Here is a 21807-nt window from a genome sequence, read left to right as displayed (position 1 = left end):
ATGTCTTGGTACATATTGGTACCAATAGCATAGGAAGGAAAAGCAAAGTGGTCCTGAAGAGAGAATTTAGAGAGCTGGGCAGAAAGCTGAGAAGCAGGACCTTCCGGGTAGTAATTTCTGGATTGCTGCCTGTGCCATGTGCCAGTGAGGGTAGAAACAGGATGATATGGCAATTAATGTGTGGTTAAGAAGCTGGTGCAGGGGGCAGATCTTCAAGTTCTTGGATCATTGGGATCTCTTCTGGGGAGGTAATAGATTAGATTATGAGGACAATCAGTCCTCATTTATTGTCATTTAGAAATGCATGGTATGACCTGTTCAAAAGTGATGGGCTGCACCAATATTCTCGTGGGCAAGTTTGTTAGAGCTATTGGGGAGGGTTTAAACTAATTTGTCAGGTGGGTGGGAACCAGAGTGAAGAGACTCAGGATAGGACACTGAAAGATGGTTGTAGTTGGGAGCTGAATGTCCAAGGTTATCGTAGGGATGGGAAGATCGGGAGAGGGGATGGCGTGGCTCTACTGGTAAAGAATGACATCAAATCAATAGAAATATGTGACGCAGGATCAGAGGATGTTGAGTCCTTGTGGATTGAGTTAAGAAACTGCGAGGGTAAAAGGACCCTGATGGAAGTTATATACCAGCCTCCCAACGGTAGCTGGGATGTGGACCACAAATTACAACAGGAAATAGAAAGAGCAAGTCAAAAGGGCGATGTTATGATAGTCATGGGAGATTTCAACATACAGGTCAATTGGGAAAATCAGGTTGGTAATGGATCTCAAGAGAGTGAGTTTGTTGAATGCCTATGAGATGGCTTTTTAGAGCAGTTTGTCATTGAGCCTACTAGGCAATCAGTTATACTGGACTGGGTGTTATGCAATGAACCAGAGGCGATTAGGGAGCTTAAGGTAGAAGAACTCTTAGGAGCCAGTGATCACAATATGATTGTAACAACATACATCAAAGTTGCTGGTGAACGCAGCAGGCCAAGCAGCATCTATAGGAAGAGGTGCAGTCGACGTTTCAGGCCGAGACCCTTCGTCAGGACTAACTGAAGGAAGAGTGAGTAAGGGATTTGAATATGATTGTGTTCAACTTGAAATTTGATAGGGAGAAAGTAAAGTCTGATGTAGCAATATTTCAGTGGAGTAAAGGAAATTACAGTGGTATGAGAGAGGAGTTGGCGGGAGATGCTGGCAGAGATGACAGCAGAGCAGCTATGGTGTGAGTTTCTAGGAAAAAGGAGGAAGGTGCAGGATAGATATATTCCAAAAACAAAGAAATTCTCAAATGGCAAAATAGTACAACCATGGATGACAAGGGAAGTCAAAGCTAATGTAAAGACAAAAGAAAGGGCACACAACAAAGCAAAAATTAGTGGGAAGATAGAGGATTGGGAAGCTTTTAAAAACTAAAAGAATCATTAGCAGGAAAAAAATATGAAAGCAAGCTAGCAAACAATATCAAAATAGATAGTAAAAGCTTTTTCAAGTATGTAAAAAAATATAAAAGAGAGATGAGAGTAGATATAGGACTGCTGGAAAATGAGGCCAGATAAATAATAACGGGGGGAGGGGGGGCAAGAAGATGGCAGATAAACGAAGTGAGTATTTTGGATCTGTCTTCACTGTGGAAGATACTAGCAGTGTGTCAGATGTTGAAGGGTGTGAGGGAAAAGAAGTGAGTACAGTTACTATTACAAGGGAGAAGGTGCTCAACAAGCTGAAAGACCTAAAGGTACATAAGTCACCTGGGCCAGATGAACTGCACTCTAGGGTTCTGAAAGTGGTAGCAATAGAGATTTTGGAGGCATTAGAAATGATCTTTCAAAAATCATTGGTCCCTGGCATGGTGCCAGAGGACTGGAAAATTGCAAATGTCACTCCACTGTACAAGAAAGGAGGAATGAAGCAGAAAGGAAATTAGCCTGACCTCAGTGGTTGGGAAGATGTTGGAGTCAATTGTTAAGATTGAGGTGATGGAGTACATGGTGACACAGGACAAGATAGGACAAAGTCAGCATGGTTTTCTTCAGGGAAAATTTTGCCTGAGGAACCTGTTGGAATTCTTTGAGGAGATTAAAGGGGATGCAGTGGATGTTGCATACTTGGATTTTTAGAAGGTCTTGGACGAGGCTTCTTACCAAGTTAGGAGCCCATGGTATTACAGGAAAGTTACTGGCATAGTTAGACCATTGGCTGATTGGTAGGGGGCTACAGGTGGAAATAAAGGGATCCTTTTCTGTTTGCCTGCCAGTGACTAGTGGTGTTCCGCAGGTGTTGGTGTTGGGACTACTTTTTATGCTTTATAGCAATGATTTAGATGGCTTTGTTGCCAAGTTTGCAGATGGTATGAAGAATTGGTGGATGGGCAGGTAGTATTGAGGAAACAGGTAGGATGCAGAAGGGCCTAGACAGATTAGGAGAATGGGCAAGAGAGTGGCAAATGAAACACAATGTTGGAAAATGCATGGTCATGCACTTTGGTAGTAGAGATAAATGTGCAGACTATTTTCTAAACAGGGAGAAAATCCAAAATTCTGAGATGTAAAGGGACTTAGGAGCCCTTGTGCAGAACACTGTAAAGGTTAACTTGCAGGTCGAGTCGGCGGTGAGGAAGGCAAATGCAATGTTAGCTTTCATTTCAAGAGGTTTAGAATAGAAGAGCAGGGATGTGATGCTGAGGCCTCATAAGGCACTGGTAAGGCCTCACCCTGAGTATTGAGAACAGTTTTGGGCTCATCTAAGAAAAGATGTGCTAGCATTGGAGAAGTCTCAGAGGAGGTTCACAAGTATGATTCCAGGAATGAAAGGGTTGTCATGTGAGGAATGTTTGATGGCTTTGGGTCTGTATTCACTGGAATTCAGAAGGATGAGGGGGATCTCACTGAAACCTTTCGAAAATGTTGAAAGGCCTAGACAGAGTAGATGCGGAAAGAATGTTTCCCCTGGTGGGGGATTCTAGGACAAGATAACCCAGCTTCAGGATAGAGGAGTGTCCATTTAAATAGAGATGTGGAGAAATTTCTTTAGCCAGAGGCTGGTGAATTTGTGGAATTTGTTACCACAGGCAGCAGTGGAGGTCATGTCATTGGGTGTATTTAAGGCAGAGCTTGATAGGTTCTTGACTGGACACTGCATCAAAGATTACAGGGAGAAAGCTGAGGAGTGCAGCTGAGGAGGGGAGAAAAAGATCAGCCATGATTGAATGGCGGAACAAACCTGATGGGCCAAATGGTCTAATTCAGCTCCTATGTCTTATGGTCTCATGGTTACATGCTGGAATTGTATAATGGTAACAGTAGATGCTGGAACTGCATAATGGTAACAGTAGATGTTGGAACTGTATAACTGTAATGTTACATGCTAGAACTGTAAAATGGTATTGTTACAATCTGGAAATGTATAACCGTAACATTACATGCTGGAACTGTATAACTGTAATGTTACATGCTGGAACTGCAGTAACTATCACATACTTGTGAGAGTGAAGTATTAAAGTGCAATTTAAATGCCCTTACCTCATAAGGGCACGTGGCCAAGTAGTTAAGGCATTCATCTAGTGATTTGAAGGTCGCTAGTTCGAGCCTCAGCTGTGTGTTTGTGTCCTTGAGCAAGGCACTTAACCACACATTGCTCTAGTGTCTGTGCGAGGAGTGATGCCCCACACAGACTTCCAGTCTGCACCTTGTAAGGCATGAAAATGTCCGACACAGGCCTCTCATGGTCTGACTTTCCCTCCTACCTCATAAAGTGAAAATGGTGATGCATTACAACTAGTACAATAATATTTATTGCTCACTCACAATACGCTGGAGGAACTCAGCAGGTCGGGCAGCATCCGCGGAAAAGATCGGTCGACGTTTCGGGCCAGAACCCTTTGTCAGGATTATTTTATGTAATATTTATTGCTCAGTAGGACACACCTGGGATATTGGAATGGTCTCATAGTGGAAGAAAATCCAGCTTCTGTTTTGGATTGTATCATCTGACATGAGCATTGCATAGTTCAGAAGATAGCCACTTTGCCCGAAAGGGCCATCCAATTAGTAACACTCTATTCTCTTTCCTATTAACTTTCAATTCTTTTCCTTCAAGAATTAATCTGATTAATTTTCCACTGAGGTTGGCTAGGACTACAACTAGGGGTCATGGGTTGAGGGTAAAAGGTGAGAAGTGTAAGGGGGACGTGAAAGGTATCTTCTTCACTCAGAGGGTCATGAGAGTGTGGATTGAGCTGCCAGCACAAGTGGTGCATGTGAGCTTGAGGAGAAGTTTGGATAGGTACATGGATGGTAGGGGTATGGAGGGTTATGGTCCAAGTGCAGGTCAATGGTGGTAGGTAGTTTAAATGGTTCAGCACATACTGGATGAGCTGAAGGGCCTGTTTCTGTGTTGTAGTTTTTCAATGACTTGGTGACGCTAATGACTTTTGCTGAGTTAATATTGAATCTGCTCCATCATTCTTTAAAACAGTGCATTTCTGATTATAGTATCTTGTAGAAAACAACAATAATTTGTCTTATCTCCCCATCAGGGTCAGGAACAATTCCCTTAACTATCAAACTCTTGAACAAGCGTGAATAACCTCACTCACCTCAACTCTGAACTGATTCCACAATCTATGGACTCATTTTCATAGACTCTACAATAAATATTATTTATTTATTTATTTATGTATGTATGTATTTATAGTGTCTTCCTTTGCACATTTGTTGCTTGTCAGTCTTTCTTTGTGTTAACCTTTTGTTGATCCTGTTTGAATCTCTGCCTTCTAGTTATTGACCCTCATGTTATTGGGCACAGTTCCTATAATAAAAAACAGAAAAACTCAACAGGTCAGGCAGCATCTATGGAAGAAGAAACTGTTTCAAGCTGATGACATAGTGCAAATATTGAAATTGGAATTGATTTATTATTATCATTGAGGTACAATGGAAAGCTTGTCTTGCAGGCTATTGATAAGGATCAATTCATTACATTCTGCATTGAGGATAAGACAATAACACAATGCAGAACAAAGTGTAACAGCTACAGAGGAAGTGCCATGCAGGTAGACAATGAAGTGCAATGTCATAATGGGGTGGAATTTAAGGTAAGGGTCCATTTTATCATATGAGGAAAAGATTCAAAAGACTTCTAAAAAGCTGCACAGTATGTAGTGGCTAGCACAACCCTACAGTACAGGTGACCTGGGTTAATTTCCCGCTGCTGCCTCTAAGGAGTTTGTACGTTCTCATTATGACTGCCTGGGTTTCCTGCAGGTGCTCCAGTTTCCTTCCATGGTGCAAAGACGTACCGGTTGGTAGGTTAACAGGTCAGTGTAAATTGTCCGAGATTAAATCGGGGGATTGCTGGGCCGTGTGGCTTGAAGGTCCAGAAGAGCCTACACTATGCTGCATATCAATAAATAACGGGAGACGGAAGCTGCCCTCGATCCTGGTGGTACAAGCAGTCAGGCATTTGTATCTCTGGCCCAATGGAGTAGGAGGAATGTCATGGCACGCTGGGATAGTTCTGTTTTGAACAATTGTACCTGAATAAATGACGTTGGTCTGCTGGGGGAAGCTCACAGGTGAGGTTGACTTGACTTGAATATGTAACCCAGAGGTAACTGGTACCTCCAGACTGGTAACTCAAGAATCAGTCTGTGGCCTCAGGAAAGGAAAGGAAGAAACCTGGAGAGAAAAACTTGAAATAGAGCTGTTTTGTGAAATGCTGCACATCATCTAGCGAGGAGTTCCCAACCACTACCATTAACCAAGAGGTCCATGGACCCCAGGTTAGGAACATATGGTCTAGAGGCTCATAACACAGAGGTGTATCCATCATTTCGAAGTTCAAAGTAAATTTATTATCAAAATACATATATGTCAGCTGGCCAGTGGAGTAGTGGCATCTGCACTGCACTTGGAGGTGAGATGACCCAGTTTGAATCCAGCCAGCTCCTTGCCCGCTTTCCATCCGTGCTGGGTTGAGTGTCAAGTTAGCAACTTGGCCTCGTAAAAATAGACAAAATGCTAAAGAATCAGCAAGGTTGCCATCTGATCTGACCTGCGCCACAAGACATGGAGCATACTCAACAGTCAGAATATTGTACCCTGAGATTCATTTCCTTACGCACAGTCACAGTAGAACAAAGTAATAGAATGTTATCAGTGAAAATCTACACCCAAAGGACGAACAACCAATGTGCAAAAACAAATAATAATAATAATAATGAAATAAGTAAATAAATAATAGTATATTGAGAACATGAGCATTATTTGTTAAACCAAGCAATATCATACAAAAAGTAAACAGAGATGAATGAGGAAGATTGTAATCTCCCACCTAGTGCGGTCTCTGAGTAAATGAAGAGCTCTCTGCCAGCCACCAGCACACTACAGATCCATTTTCTTTATGAATGAAAGAAGTGTATCCTGATGCTGTTGCATAGCCCCCTTCTCAAGACATTTCATATCCCTGATGACATAGAAAGCTGCTTAGGCTTTTAAATCTATGCTGGCTCTCAGCGATCCTGTCAGTCCTTACTTTCCCTGTAATCCTTTCTCTCACACTGCTCATGGAACTTCTTTAGTTCCCCTCCCATCCACCTACACTGGAGGCAATTTACAATGGTCAAAATCATGAAATGTACAAATAAATTCCCCAACTTTTAAATAGTTAAACTTGCTCTTAAATCACATACAACTTGTGTCCGGTCTGTCGACCATGCATAGAGTCTCACACAAACTACTGGACATACAATGCTCTCTCACACCGACAGCTGATGATTGTGAGGCAACAGTGGTAGGCTAGGACAATTGTAAAGGATACATCAAAGAGTTGTTGATTAGGCACTTCCCACTGCAAGGATTAAAGTGGTCCTCTTGTAGCAACCTCTCTCTCTTGGTCAATGCACAAAAGAGTCAAGCAGTCAGGCGCCATCTTTAGGGGCATATGGACAGTTAACATTTCAGGTTGAGACCTTTCATCGGCACATGAAAGAAAGAGATGAGATGGTCTAAGCTAGTGAAGGAAAGGGGTGCAACAAGATCTGGCAGGAGATAGGTAGATCTGGATGAAGAGGGATGATAAACCAGTGAGAGCAGTGAGTGATGAGAATGATGTAAGAAGCTGGAAGGTACTTGTGGAGAGGTGGAGGTGACTAAGACCCGAAGAAGATGGAATCTGATAGGAGAAGTCAGTGGATCACGGAATAAAGAGGAAGAGGTGAGGAGGGAAGAATGTATGGGTGATGGGAAGATGGAGAAGGCAAGGAGGGGCGATTGGAGCCAGTACTTTATACTTTATTGTCGCCAAACAATTGGTACTAGAATGTACAATCATCACAGCGATATTTGATTCTGCGCTTAACACTCCCTGGATTACAAATATTAAATATTAAAGATATTAAAAATAGTTAAAATTAGTAAGTATTAAAAATATAAATCATAAATCATAAATACAAAATAGAAAAATGGGAAGTAAGGTAGTGCAAAAAAAACCGAGAGGCAGGTCCAGATATTTGCAGGGTATGGCCCAGATCTGCATCAGGATCCGTTCAGCAGTCTTATCACAGTTGGAAAGAAGCTGTTCCCAAATCTGGCTGTACGAGTCTTCAAGCTCCTGAATCTTCTCCCAGAGGGAAGAGGGACGAAAAGTGTGTTGGCTGGGTGGGTCGTGTCCTTGATTATTCTGGCAGCACTGCTCCGACAGTGTGCGGTGTAAAGTGAGTCCACGGATGGAAGATTGGTTTGTGTGATCTGCTGCGCCGTGTTCATGATCTTCTGCAGCTTCTTTCGGTCTTGGACAGGACAACTTCCATACCAGGTTGTGATGCACCCTAGAAGAATGCTTTCTACGGTGCATCTATAAAAAATAGTGAGGATTTTAGGGGACAGGCCAAATTTCTTTCGTTTTCTCAGGAAGTAAAAGGCACTGGTGGGCCTTCTTGGCAGTGAACTCTGCTTGGTTGGACCAAGTCAGGTCATTTGTGATATTGACCCCGAGGAACTTAAAGCTTTTGACCTGTTCCACTTGCGCACCACCAATGTAAATTGGGTCGTGCGGTCCACTACTCCTTCTGAAGTCAATAACCAATTCCTTTGTCTTGCTGACGTTGAGGGATAGATTATTGTCTTCGCACCATGCCACTAGGTTCTTAATTTCCTCTTCGTACTCAAACTCATCATTACCCGAGATACGGCTAACAATTGTTGTGTCATCAGCAAACTTATATATTGAGTTTGATGGAAACTCGACTACACAATCATGGGTGTACAGTGAGTACAGCAGGGGGCTGAGCACACAGCCTTGTGGGGCACAGGTGCTCAGAGTGATTGTAGAGGAGGGCTTGTCCCCTATTTTTACAGCCTGGGTCCTGTCTGTGAGGAAGTTGAAGATTCAGCTGCAGATCTGAGTGCTAAGGCCCAGGTTCCGGAGCTTAGGAATCAGTTTATTTTTAATGATGGTATTAAAGGCAGAGCTGTAGTCAATGAAAAGGAGCCTTACGTATGCGTCTTTATTCTCCAAGTGTTCTAAGGAGGAATGTAGGGCCAGAGAGATGGCATCTGCCGTTGACCTGTTGCTCCGGTAGGCGAATTGCAAAGCGTCGAGGTTGACGGTCGGCTGTGGTTGATGTGTGCCAAAACCAATCTCTCGAAGCACTCCGTAGCAATTGATGTCAGAGCCACAGGTCGATAGTCATTCAGGCATGCCACCTTGCTCTTCTTCGGCATTGGGATTATTGTTGCCTTCTTAAAACACGAGGGGATCTTAGACTGAAGCAAGGAGCAGTTGAAGATGTCAGCAAACACTCCAGCTAGCTCGCTTGCACAGGCCCGGAGACCCATCCTGGGACGCCATCTGAGCCCGTCGCCTTCCTTAGATTTATCTTCAGGAAGGCCCTTCTAATGTCCTCCTCAGTGATGACGAATCTCGATGCCACCAGGTCCGGTTCATCCGGAGGGAGCAGGACGTTCCTCTTCTGTTCGAATCTTGCATAGAATACGTTAAATTCATCAGGAAGAGAAGCACCACAGTTATTGATATTCCCAGCCTTTTCTTTGTGCCCAGTGATCTCATTTAGACCCTGTCATAGTCTACTGGCATCCCTTTAGTTAGCCTGGGCTTTCAATTTGGCTCGATATTGCCTCTTGGCGCACTTAATGGCTTTCCGGAGTTCACACCTGGATTCTGTGTAGCGACTGGTATCCCCGGACCTAAAAGCCACAGCTCTAGCCTTTAAAAGGAACTTGACCTCATAATTCATCCAAGATTTCCTGTTAGGGAATACCCGGATCGTCTTGCGAGACACTCAGTTCTCCGTGTATTTCTAAATAAAGTCTGTGACAGCTGAGGCATACTCATCGAGGTTAGCTGCTGAGTCCTTGAATACTAACCAGTCCACTGATTCAAAGCAGTCACAGAGGACCTCATCTGTTTCCTCCGTCCAATGCGACACTACTTTTGACACCGTGACCTCCCGCTTCAGTTTCTGTTTGTAAGCTGGGAGGAGGAGTACAGCCTGATGGATCGATTTTCCGAAGTGAGGTCGTGGGACGGAACGGTAGGCATCCTTGACTGCTGTGTAGCAGTGGTCAAGTATATTCGGGCGTCTAGTGGGGCAGAAGACATGTTGGTATAACTTTGGCAGCTCCTTTCTGAGGTTGACCTGGTTAAAGTCCCCGGCTGTAATGAGCAAAGCCTCCGGATACCTGGTCTCAAGTTCACTGATGTTGGATCATGAATTAAAAAGTGGACACAGTGCTGAGTGGTTACAAGAAGCTTCTGCTGTCAGACTGGAGATTACCAAGGTGGAATATCAGATTCTGTATCTTTAATCTGTGTGTTGCCTCTTTGAGAGAAAGAGGAGGCTATGGACACATGTAGGTGTGGAATTAAAATGATTAACCACTGGTTCATCCTGGTTACAGCAGACAGAGAGAAGGTGCTCGACAAATCGACCCTCGGGCATCACTGATGTAAAGGAGGTCACAATGGGATTACCAGATATAAAAAATGACACCAGTGCATTGACATGTGAAGGACTACCTTGTCTGGAAGGACTGTTCAAGTTAGCCTGAAGATACCACAACTGAGCACAATGAATGATGTGCAGACCACCCGTTCAAACAAGCAAACTCCTTTGATAGTCCAGTTGCTAAGCAACCAGCGGGGTAACTGGAACTACAAGTGCTTCTTGATTTCCATTGGCCTTCTTCACTATCCACTCTTTGATCTGCCCTTATTTAGAATGTACGTCAGTCAAGCCCAGATATAGATTTATGCCATTGAAAGGGTTAATAGTTAACCAATAAGTCTACGCTGGATTTCAAAATGAACTGTGACACAACGATTAGTCATGGTGCATGCCGGCATTCCAATGGTGTTGAGCAATGCATTTTAATCTTTTGTCAAACAGTGGCACTGCATAAATACACATTATAGTAAGACAGTGGGTAAGGCAAAGTTACATAAAAAGTAAGTTATAGGTCAGGACACTAAATGTCAAATTGTCATTTGTAATTTCCTTCTAGTCACCTGCACATCTTTGATGATTAATTAAAGTGCAAATTAGCCCTGATTAGACTGCACTGGGAAATAGGTTTAAAGATCTAACTGAATTATGCCTATAAAAATGCTCACCTGATCTATCAGGAGGTGAACTTGATCTGTTTCAGTACCATAAAACTACGTGAACCTATCAAAAAATAACAACTCATTCCCTTGCATAATTAGACCAAGTGTGGTTATAGCTGAATCATTATTCATTATAATGATTGAGGTGGCAATGAGTTCAATGTGCTTCCTGCGTGCCATTTGATATCACCTGGTACCTTACTATGACCAGTCCGTACTACGCTCAGCTAGATCACCATCAGTCTATCAGTCACCATCACAATCAGTTCAATGTGCTTCCTGCATGCCATTTGGTATCATCTGGTACCTTACTATGACTGTCACATTATTTCTGAGATTACAGCTTTCTAACATTGACCATAAATGCAGTGAAATGCAGTGGAGTCCTGGAATGCCATTACACTATGTAGAGGTGACTGACAGGATTACCCAACATTCTTACTGAATGCCCAACCCAATTTCACAGAAAAAAGACAAAAGCCTAAAATAAAAGCCAAAACACACAACACGTCAGATAGCATCTGTAGAGATAGAAGCCCTTTGCCTTTCCACATATGCTCTGACCCTCTGAGCGTTCAGAATATCTTGTTTTGCCACTAAGGCTTTGTAAGGATTGGTCAGCCTGCACAGGCAGTATTGTGGTAGATTTGGGACCCTTTTCTAAGACAGCTTGTGCTGGCATTGGAGAGGGTTCAGGGATGTTCACAAGAATAACCATGGGCATGAAAAGATTAACATATGAGGAGTGTTTGATGGCTAAGAGCTTGTACCTGTTGGATTTTAGAATAATGGTGGGGGGGGGGGATGTCACTAAAACCTTTCTAAAACCTTTTAAATATTGAAATGCCCAGAGAGAGTAGACATGAAGTGGATGTTTCCTATAGTGAGGGTGTCTAGGACGAAGGGGCACAGCCTCAGAACGGAGGGATGTCCATTAGGACAGAGATAAGGAGGAATTCCTTTAGCCAGCGGGTGGTGAATCTGTGGAATTCATTGCCACAGACAGCTGTGGAGACCAGGTTATTGGGTATATTTAAAGGAGCGGTTGATAACTTCTTGATTAGTACGGGTGTCAAATATTATGGAGAGAAGGCAGGAGTATGGGATTGAGAGGGATAATAAAATCAGCCATGATAGAATGGTGGAGCAGACTTGATGGGATGAATTGCCTAATTCTGCCCCTATGTCCTATGGTCTGCAATTGCAGAAATAAGTCTTTTAAATATGATTGATAGAAAATGTAGATAGATAGATATTGATCCCAGAAGAAATCAGTGTCACAGTAGCATTACAAGTGCACAGATATAATTATTAGAAGGGACACAGAAAGAATAAAACAAGTTACCTCAAACAGTCTAACAGGAGGCGGTCATCACTTCCCCGGTTATAGGTTGACTCATTATAGAGTCTGATGGCTGAGGGTAAGAATGACCTCATATAGCACTCTTTGGAGCAGTGCAGTTGTCTTGGTCTATTACTAAAAGTGCTCCTCTGTTCAGCCAAGGTGGCATGCAGAGGGTGAGAAACATTGTCCAGAATGGCAAGGATTTTCTATAGGGTCCTTTGTTCTCCAGTGTGTCCAGTTTGACTCTTATAACAGAGCCAGCCATTCTAATCAGTTTATTGAGCCTATTGGCATCACCCCTGTAAGTATAAACCCAGCAAAAGTGTGCATAATTGAACATAATTTCAGGTGTAACTTTCTGATTACAACATCTCAAGAAAATACACAGATTTAATTGGTATTCTCTGGTAATTGTTACACCATCTGGCTGGAATGTGACTCTAGTCTGACAAAAATGGAGTCGATGCTCAGTTGCTGATTGGAATGGCCTGGAGGACCATCATCACTTCACTTTAGACTACTTTTATAATGCTAAATATATGCTGGCTATTATTTATTTATGCACATTTTATTACATAGCCACCCTTTATCCTCCAACTTTATTTGATTTTTATACCAAGTACAAAGTAAGTTTATTACCAATGTACATAAATGGCACCATATTCAACACTAAGATTTATTTTCTTGTGTGCATGCTCAGTCGATCTAAGAAACATGATAGAATCAATGAAAGACCACACCCAACTTAAATATGACATTGGAGCTGTGCTTAGCCTTACAGTCATAGACATAATGTGAATAGAGCAGGGGGCTAAGTACACATCCTTGAGGTGTACCTGACTGATGGAGATTGTGGATGAGATGTTGCTACCAATCCGATTTGCTTGTGAGGAAATAGAGGATTCAATTGCACAAAGAGGTATTGAGGGCAAGGTCTTGAAACTTATTGACTATTTTGAGGGGATGATGGTGTTGAATACAGAGCTGCAGTCGATGATGAGTATCCTGATGTCCAGACGTTCCAGGGTTGAATGAACAGCCAATGAGATGGTATCTTCACTGTCCAGATGTCTCAGGGTTGAATGAACAGCCAGTGAGATGGTATCTTCACTGTTCAGATGTTTCAGGGTTGAATGAACAGCCAATGAGATGGCATCTTCACTGTTCAGATGTCTCAGGGTTGAATGAGCAGCCAGTGAGATGGTATCTTCACTGTTCAGATGTTTCAGGGTTGAATGAACAGCCAATGAGATGGCATCTTCACTGTTCAGATGTCTCAGGGATGAATGAACAGCCAGTGAGATGGTATCTTCACTGTTCAGATGTCTCAGGGATGAATGAACAGCCAGTGAGATGGTATCTTCACTGTTCAGATGTCTCAGGGATGAATGAACAGCCAGTGAGATGGTATCTTCACTGTTCAGATGTCTCAGGGATGAGTGAACAGCCAGTGAGATGGTATCTTCACTGTTCAGATGTCTCAGGGATGAGTGAACAGCCAGTGAGATGGTATCTTCACTGTTCAGATGTCTCAGGGATGAGTGAACAGCCAGTGAGATGGTATCTTCACTGTTCAGATGTCTCAGGGATGAATGAACAGCCAGTGAGATGGTATCTTCACTGTTCAGATGTCTCAGGGATGAATGAACAGCCAGTGAGATGGTATCTTCACTGTTCAGATGTCTCAGGGATGAATGAACAGCCAGTGAGATGGTATCTTCACTGTTCAGATGTCTCAGGGATGAATGAACAGCCAATGAGATGGCATCTTCACTGTTCAGATGTCTCAGGGATGAATGAACAGCCAGTGAGATGGTATCTTCACTGTTCAGATGTCTCAGGGATGAATGAACAGCCAATGAGATGGCAACTGCTGTGGAGTCATTGTTCTGGCAGGCACAGTAAATTGAAGTGGATCTAAATTGCTCCTCAGGCTGGAGTTGATATGTTTCGTCACCAACCTCTCAAAACACATCATCACTGTGGATGTAAGTGCTACTGGACGATAGTCTTTCAGGCAGGTTACCAAGTCCTTTATAGGCACCAGTATAATTGAAATCTGCTTGAAGCAGGTAAGTACCCTAGACTGCCGAAGTGAGAGGTGAATGCCAATATATGTATAATTCTTTATAATTGTTGAACATTGTTGTTTTTCATTCCATGTCACACCCTGACCAACACACCACAGCAAATTCCTCACACCTGTACTGTATATGGCAAATACAGTTGATCCTTGATCCTTAAATTCAAGGGGCATTTAGGTAAAAATATTGGACGTGCTAATGACATCCACATGGTGAAATCAAAACAAACTTTCAAACCTGATGGTGGTGTCTAAGGCTAATGGCAGGACTCTTAGCAGTGTTTTGAAACCAATGGGATCTTTGGGTCAAGTCCATTAATCCCTTAAAGCCTTTACACAAGCTTACACACGTTCAGAATGTATATGATGTGCTGGCCTTCATGATTCAGATGCCCACTGTCAGGAAATGCAAAAGAAGTGAAGCAGAGATGATTTAGCAGTGAACAATAACTATAATAATAATAATAAGCCATGAGGGTCCACAAAACAGACAGAGAGCGTGAAGGCTTGGAGCAACTGGCTGAGTGAACAAGGACTGTGTATGAGAACTGAGGCTGCAGGTGATGAGCCTGGAATGAGCAGCAAATAAATCATCTGGGTGGATCTGGGTGGTGTTGGCAAGAGTAGGCCTGACACTCACCATATCTGCACAGACTTCAAGCTCCCATTTACACCTATAAAATCATGAGGAGCACAGGTAACTGTGAATAGCCACAACCCCTTTATCCCAAAGTAGGGGAGTCCAAAACTAGAGAACATAGGTTTAAAGTGAGAGGACAAATCCTTAAAAAAAACACATATCTACCACCCTTTTTTCATTGAGGGTGGCCGATACATGGAGTGAGCTGCCAAAGGAAATAGTTGAGAAGGGTACAATTATGACATTTAGAAGACATTTCCTGTCCATGGATGGGAAATGTTTAGAGTGATATGGGACAAACACAGGAAAATTGGACTAACTCAGGAAATTCAGTCAACATTGCCTCTGAGTTACAGGGAAAGGTTGAATAAGTTAGGATTTTATTCCCTGAAGCACAGGAGAACGAGGAGAGATCTTATAGAGGTATACAAAATTATGAGGCGTATAGATAGGGAAAATGCTTTTTCCTCTCAGGTTAGGCAAGACGAGAGGAAGTCATGGGTTTAGGAAGGGATCTAAGGGGGAAAATTCTTCACTCAGAGGGTGGTGCGAGTGTGGAATGTGCTGCCAGAGGAAGTGGTAAATGTGGGTTCAGTTGTAACATTGAAAAGAAGTTTGGATAGGTACGTGGATGAGAAAGGTGTGGAAGGCTATGGTCTGGGAGCACCTAGAGGGCATTAGGCAGAAAACCAGGCTGGCACAGACTACATGGGCTGAAGGACCTGTAGCCTTCTATGACTCTGACTACTGGGCTGAAGGGCTTGCTTTCCATGCTGGGTAATTCAATGACAATGACACTAGTCTATTTTATTCTCCCTTCCTTCTCATCTGCTCTACCACACAGTTTACAGCAGCAAATTAACTTGCCAGCCTCCATATTGCTGGAATATGGAGCCCCTGAAAACACCATATAGACAGAGACCGAGGTCAGGACTGGAGCCGGCTCACTGGACCTATGAAGCAGCAACTTTGCTAGCTGCACCTGCTAACTCTCGTGTCCTGTAAATCTGGTCTCTTTCCACAGAGGCTGCGTGACACGTTGAGTGTTTCTGTTTCACATTTCCAGTTTATATTTTATTATCATTTTCTGGCAGTCATAGTGATGACCCCTGTGTGCTCACATTTAGAAAAGTACTGGTCTTTAAGATGCCTTCATCAGCCAAGCGTGTTTTCTGTTTGGGCTTGGTTCCGAACCAACCCCCCCACCCCACAAATATCATCAAATGGATGGGTTGCACTTGAATCCCAGGGGACCAATATCCTGGCAGGGAGGTTTTCAAAGGCTATGGGAAGAGTTTAAACTAGAATTGCTGGGGGTTGGGAACCGAAATGAAGAGATGGAGGAAAGGGAGGTTGGCTCACAAATAGAGAAAGCTTGGAGACAGTGCGAGAGGGAGGATAGGCAGGTGATTGAGAAGGGATGCGCTCAGACAGATGGTTTGAGATGTGTCTATTTTAACGCGAGAAGCATCATGAACAAAGCAGGTGAGCTTAGAGCGTGGATCAATACTTGAAGCTATGATGTGGTGGCCATTACAGAGACTTGGATGGCTCAGGGGCAGGAATGGTGATTTTGAGTGCCAGGCTTTAGATGTTTCAGAAAGGACAGGGAGGGAGGCAAAAAAGATGGGGGCGTGGTACTGTTGATCAGAGATAGTGTTACGGCTGCAGTAAAGGAGGAAGTCATGGAGGGATTGTCTATCCCAGGAATCAATCTGGTGAACCTTCTTTGTACTCCCTCTATGGCAAGGATGTCTTTCCTCAGATTAGGGGACCAAAACTGCACACAATATTCCAGGTGTGGTCTCACCAAGGCCTTGTACAACTGCAGTAGTACCTTCCTGCTCCTGTACTCGAATCCTCTCGCTATAAATGCCAGCATACCATTCGCCTTTTTCACCGCCTGCTGTACCTGCATGCCCACTTTCAATGACTGGTGTATAATGACACCCAGGTCTCGTTGCACTTCCCCTTTTCCTAATCGGCCACCATTCAGATAATAATCTGTTTTCTTATTTTTGCCACCAAAGTGGATAACTTCACATTTATCCACATTAAATTGCATCTGCCATGAATTTGCCCACTCACCCAACCTATCCAAGTCACTCTGCATCCTCTTAGCATCCTCCTCACAGCTAACACTGCCACCCAGCTTCGTGTCATCCGCAAACTTGGAGATGCTGCATTTAATTCCCTCATCCAAGTCATTAATATATATTGTAAACAACTGGGGTCCCAGCACTGAGCCTTGCGGTACCCCACTAGTCACCGCCTGCCATTCTGAAAAGGTCCCGTTTATTCCCCCTCTTTGCTTCCTGTCTGCTAACCAATTCTCCATCCACATCAATACCTTACCCCCAATACCATGTGCTTTAAGTTTGCACACTGATCTCCTGTGTGGGACCTTGTCAAAAGCCTTTTGAAAATCCAAATATACCACATCCACTGGTTCTCCCCTATCCACTCTACTGGTTACGTCCTCAAAAAATTCTATGAGATTCGTCAGACATGATTTTCCTTTCACAAATCCATGCTGACTTTGTCCGATGATTTCACCGCTTTCCAAATGTGCTGTTATCACATCTTTGATAACTGACTCCAGCAGTTTCCCCACCACCGATGTTAGGCTAACCGGTCTATAATTCCCCGGTTTCTCTCTCCCTCCTTTTTTAAAAAGTGGGGTTACATTAGCCACCCTCCAATCCTCAGGAACTAGTCCAGAATCTAACGAGTTTTGAAAAATTATCACTGTATTAAAACTGTATTGGAACAGTTTTGGAAATCTATTTTCTCCACAATTTCTAAAGCTTTAAAAATTAATTTACAACCTAATAAATTGACAGTTTTGTTTGGTATAATCCCTCAATTTATTCATGGTATTTCTATATCAGACCAACACGGAATTGCATTTGTTACATTATTGGCCAGAAGGGCTATTTTATTGAAATGGAAAGATGCCTCTGCTCCCACTTATTTTGGAGAAAATCAGAAGTCAAACTTTTGATCCTCGATTTGCCTTTGAGAAAAGGTGGGGTTCTTTTGCCCGCTACTATCATCTGATTTGAGTTAATTAAAATGTTTTCCTTCTGACACTTGTTTACATGGATTTGAGTTGGCTGATTGATGTTTTTCTTTTATGGAAGCTTGTATGGTGTATAGCTCTGGGGTTGTGCTCCCAATGGGTTTTTTTTTGTTAGCAGCGTTTGTTTTTGTTTTAGTTAGTAGGGGTTCTTTTTTCCTTCTTTCTTTTTTTCCAAAAAAATAGTTTTAACACTTTATTTTTTCTTATTATTATTGATATACTTCTTAGTTTTGTTAATTAGTTATTTGATAATTTAATTCCTCATTGTACATATTGACATGTTGACTTGATACTTTAATGTATTTTTTGTTGTTCTTCAATAATAATTTATAAAAAAGATTTAAAATGTAAATCTAGTCAAGAAGAAAAGAAAAACTTATGAAAGGTTAAAGAAACTAGGTAATGATAGCGTTCTAGAAGATTATAAGGCTAGCAGGAAGGAGTTTAAGAATGGAATTTGGAAAGCCAGAAGGGACCGTGAGAAGGGCTTTGGGAGCAGGATTAAGGAAAACCCCAAAGCAATCTACAAATATGTGAAGAGCAAGAGGATAAGATGTCAGAGAATAGGACCATTCAGGTGTGACAGTGGAAAAGTGTGTATCGAACCAGAGGAGATAGCTGAGGTACTTAATGAATACTTTGCTTCAGTATTCACTACGGAGAAGGATCTTTGCGATTGTAGGGGTGACTTGCAGCAGATTGAAAAGCTTGAGCATATAGACATTAACAAAGAGGATGTGCTGGAGCTTTTGGAAAACATCAAGTTGGATAAGTCTCCAGGATCGGACGAAATGTACCCCAGGCTACTGTGGAAGGTGAGGGGGGAGATTGCTGAGCCTCTGGCAATGACCTTTGCATCATCAATGGGGACGGGGGAAGTTCCAGAGGACTGGAGGGTTGCAGATGTTGTTCCCTTATTCAAGAAAGGGAGTAGAGATAGCCCAGGAAATTATAGACCAGTGAGTCTTACTTCAGTGGTTGTTAAGTTGATGGAAAAGATCCTGAGAGCAGGATTTATGAACATTTGGAGAGGCACAATATGATTAGGAATAGTCAGCATGGCTTTGTCAAAAACAGGTCATGCCTTACGAGCCTGATTGAATTTTTTGAGGATGTGACTAACCACATTGATGAATGTAGAGCAGTCATATATAGTGTGCATGGATATGTAGTGTATATGGATTTCAGCAAGGTATTTGATAAGGTACCCCATGCAAGGCTTATTGTGAAAGTAAGAAGGCATGGGATCCAAGGGGAGCTTGCTTTGTGGATCCAGAAATGGCTTACTCACAGGAGGCAAAGAGTGGTTGTAGAGGGGTCATATTCTGCACGGAGGTTGGTGACCAGTGGTGTGCCTCAGGGATCTGTTCTGGACCCTTCTCTTTGTGATTTTTATAAATGACCTGGATGAGGAAGTGGAAGGATGGGTTAGTAAATTTGCTGATGACACAAAGGTTGGAGGTGTTGTGGATAGTGTGGAGGGTTGTCAGAGGTTACAGTGGGACATCGATAGGATGCAAAACTGGGCTGAGAGTTGGCAGATGGAGCTCAACAGATTGTCCTGAAGTGGTTCATTTTGGTAGGTCAAATATTATGCCAGAATATAGTATTAATGGTATGACATTTGGCAGTGTGGAAGATCAGAGGGATCTTGGGGTCCGAGTCCATAGGACACTCAAAGCTGCTGCGCAGGTTGACTCTGTGGTTAAGAAGGCGTACGGTGCGTTGGCCTTCATCAACCGTGGGATTGAGTTTAAGAGCCAAGAGATAATGTTGCAGCTATATAGGACCCTGGTCAGACCCCACTTGGAGTACTGTGCTCAGATCTGGAAGGATGTGGAAACTATAGAAAGGATGCAGAGGAGATTTACAAGGATGTTGCCTGGAATAGGGAGAATGCCTTATGAGAATAGGCTGAGTGAACTCAGCCTTTTCTCCTTGCAGCGATGGAGGATGAGAGGTGACCTGATAGAGGTGTATAAGATGATAAGAGGCATTGATCATGTGGATAGTCAGAGGCTTTTTCCCAGGGCTGGAATGGCTAACACAAGAGGGCATAGTTTTAAGGTGCTTGGGAGTAGGTACAGAGGAGACGTCAGGGGTAAGTTTTTTACACAGAGTGGTGAGTGCGTGAAATGGGCTGCTGGCAATGGTGATGGAGGCTGATACGATAGGGTCTTTTAAAAGACTCCTGGATAGGTACATGAAGCTTAGAAAAATAGAGGTTTATCGGTAACCCGAGGTAATCTCCAAAGTAAGTACATGTTTGGCACAGTATTGTGGGCTGAAGGGCCTGTATTGTGCCGTAGTTTTTCTAAGTTTCTAAGTATCAGGCTGGACCCCAAATATTGAACTCAGTCATGCCAATATTTTCAAAATCCCAGAAGTAAAACGTTGCCTAAGTCAGCATTCAGCAACAAATAGAAATTGTTGAAAATCCTCAGAATCAGAGTCAGAAACCGGTTTAATATCATCAGCATATATCATGAAATGTGTTGTTTTGTGACAGCAGTCTGTTGTGATATACAGTACCAAACTATAAGTGACCGTAAGAAGTGTATCCAAATAAATTAAATAAGTAGTGCAAAAAGAGAGGGAAAAATAGTGAGACAGTGTCATGGGTTCATTGTCCATTCATAATTCTGATGGCGGAGGGGAAAGAGTCGTTCCTGAAATGTTGAAAGTGTGCCTTAAGGCTCTTGCCCCTCCTCCTTGATGTCCTGGGTGATTTGGGGGGGGGGGGTCCTTAATGATAAGTGCCACCTTTTTGAGCATCACCTTTGGAAGGTATCCTCGATGATGGGGGGGGGGCACCTATGATGGAGCCAGATGAGTTTTCATGTTTCTTCTTCTTTTACGATCCTGTGCAGTGGTCCTCCCCCCCCCCCACAATACCAGACAGTGATTCAACCAGATAGAATGATCTGTAGAAATTTTTGAGTGTTTTTGGTGACATACCAAGTGTCCTCAACCTCCTAATGAAATATAAGCACTGTTGTACCTTTTTCATAACTGTGTTGGGCTCAAAATAGATCCTCAGACATGTTGACACCCAGGAACTTGAAACTGCTCACCCTTTCCACTTCTGATCCCTCGATGAGGACTGGTATGTGTTCCCTCGACTTGTCTTTGCTGAAGTCTACATTGCTCTTTCTGATCTCTGTGATCATCTTACTCCTTACACTCCACTTACTCTAATACTGCCTCCTCTGAATTTCCTATCCTCACACCTGGCTCAACAGGGATTCGGATGAAATCTGCTCGACTATCTTTCATCTCTATGGATGCTGCTTGACCTGCTGAGTTCCTCCTGCATTTTATGTGTGTGTTACTTTGGATTGTGTTGGTGCATGGCCAAGTGTTTGAGGCGTCGGTCTAGTGATCTGAAGGTCACTAGTTCGAGCCTTGGCTGAGGCAGCGTGTTGTGACGTTGAGCAAGACACTTAACCACATATTGCTCTGCGACAACACCAGTGCCAAGCTGCATCGGCCCTAGTGCTCTTCCCTTGGACAACATCGATGGCATGGAGAAGGGAGACTTGCAGCATGGGCAACTGCCAGTCTCCCATACAACCCCGCCCAGGCCTGTGCCCTGGAAACCTTGCAAGGCGCAAATCCATGGTCTCACGAGACTAACGGATTCCTATTATTACTTTGGATTTCCTACACCTGCAGGCTTTCTTATGTTTATGATCTGCTGCTCTACTGCTAAGTCTTCGCATTAGGGTTAGGGTTAGGGTCCCACACCAGTCTTCAAGTTTAAATCTTCCCTTTGATGGGAGTTCAGTGAGATCCCATCTCACTGTTTCCCGTCTGAGAGAGCTGCTACCCTCCAGCTCTTCAACCATGGGCTCCTTTCAGATTCCTTCCTCTTCAGCCTCTTCTGCCTATCACCTCCCAATTTCTTGTTTCATTCCCCCTCCCCCACCTACCTTTCCCCTCACCTGTCAGCTTGTCACTCCTTCCATTCCCCCACCTTCTTATTCTGGCTTCTGCCCCCTTCCTTTCCATTCCTGATGAAGGGTTTTG

At 43.2% G+C, this 21807-nt stretch overlaps 1 long non-coding RNA gene across 1 annotated transcript in view; it reads right to left on the bottom strand.

Annotated features, from left to right (window-relative positions):
- LOC134350852 (uncharacterized) overlaps window positions 1–21807 on the bottom strand; it is a 28094-nt gene that overhangs the window by 5914 nt on the left and 373 nt on the right. The gene's annotated exons all lie outside the window — the stretch shown is intronic.

The sequence above is a fragment of the Mobula hypostoma genome, chromosome 8, assembly GCF_963921235.1.
Source record: "Mobula hypostoma chromosome 8, sMobHyp1.1, whole genome shotgun sequence".
Classification (NCBI taxonomy): Eukaryota; Metazoa; Chordata; class Chondrichthyes; order Myliobatiformes; family Myliobatidae; genus Mobula; species Mobula hypostoma.
This window is presented reverse-complemented; position numbering and strand designations above follow the sequence as displayed.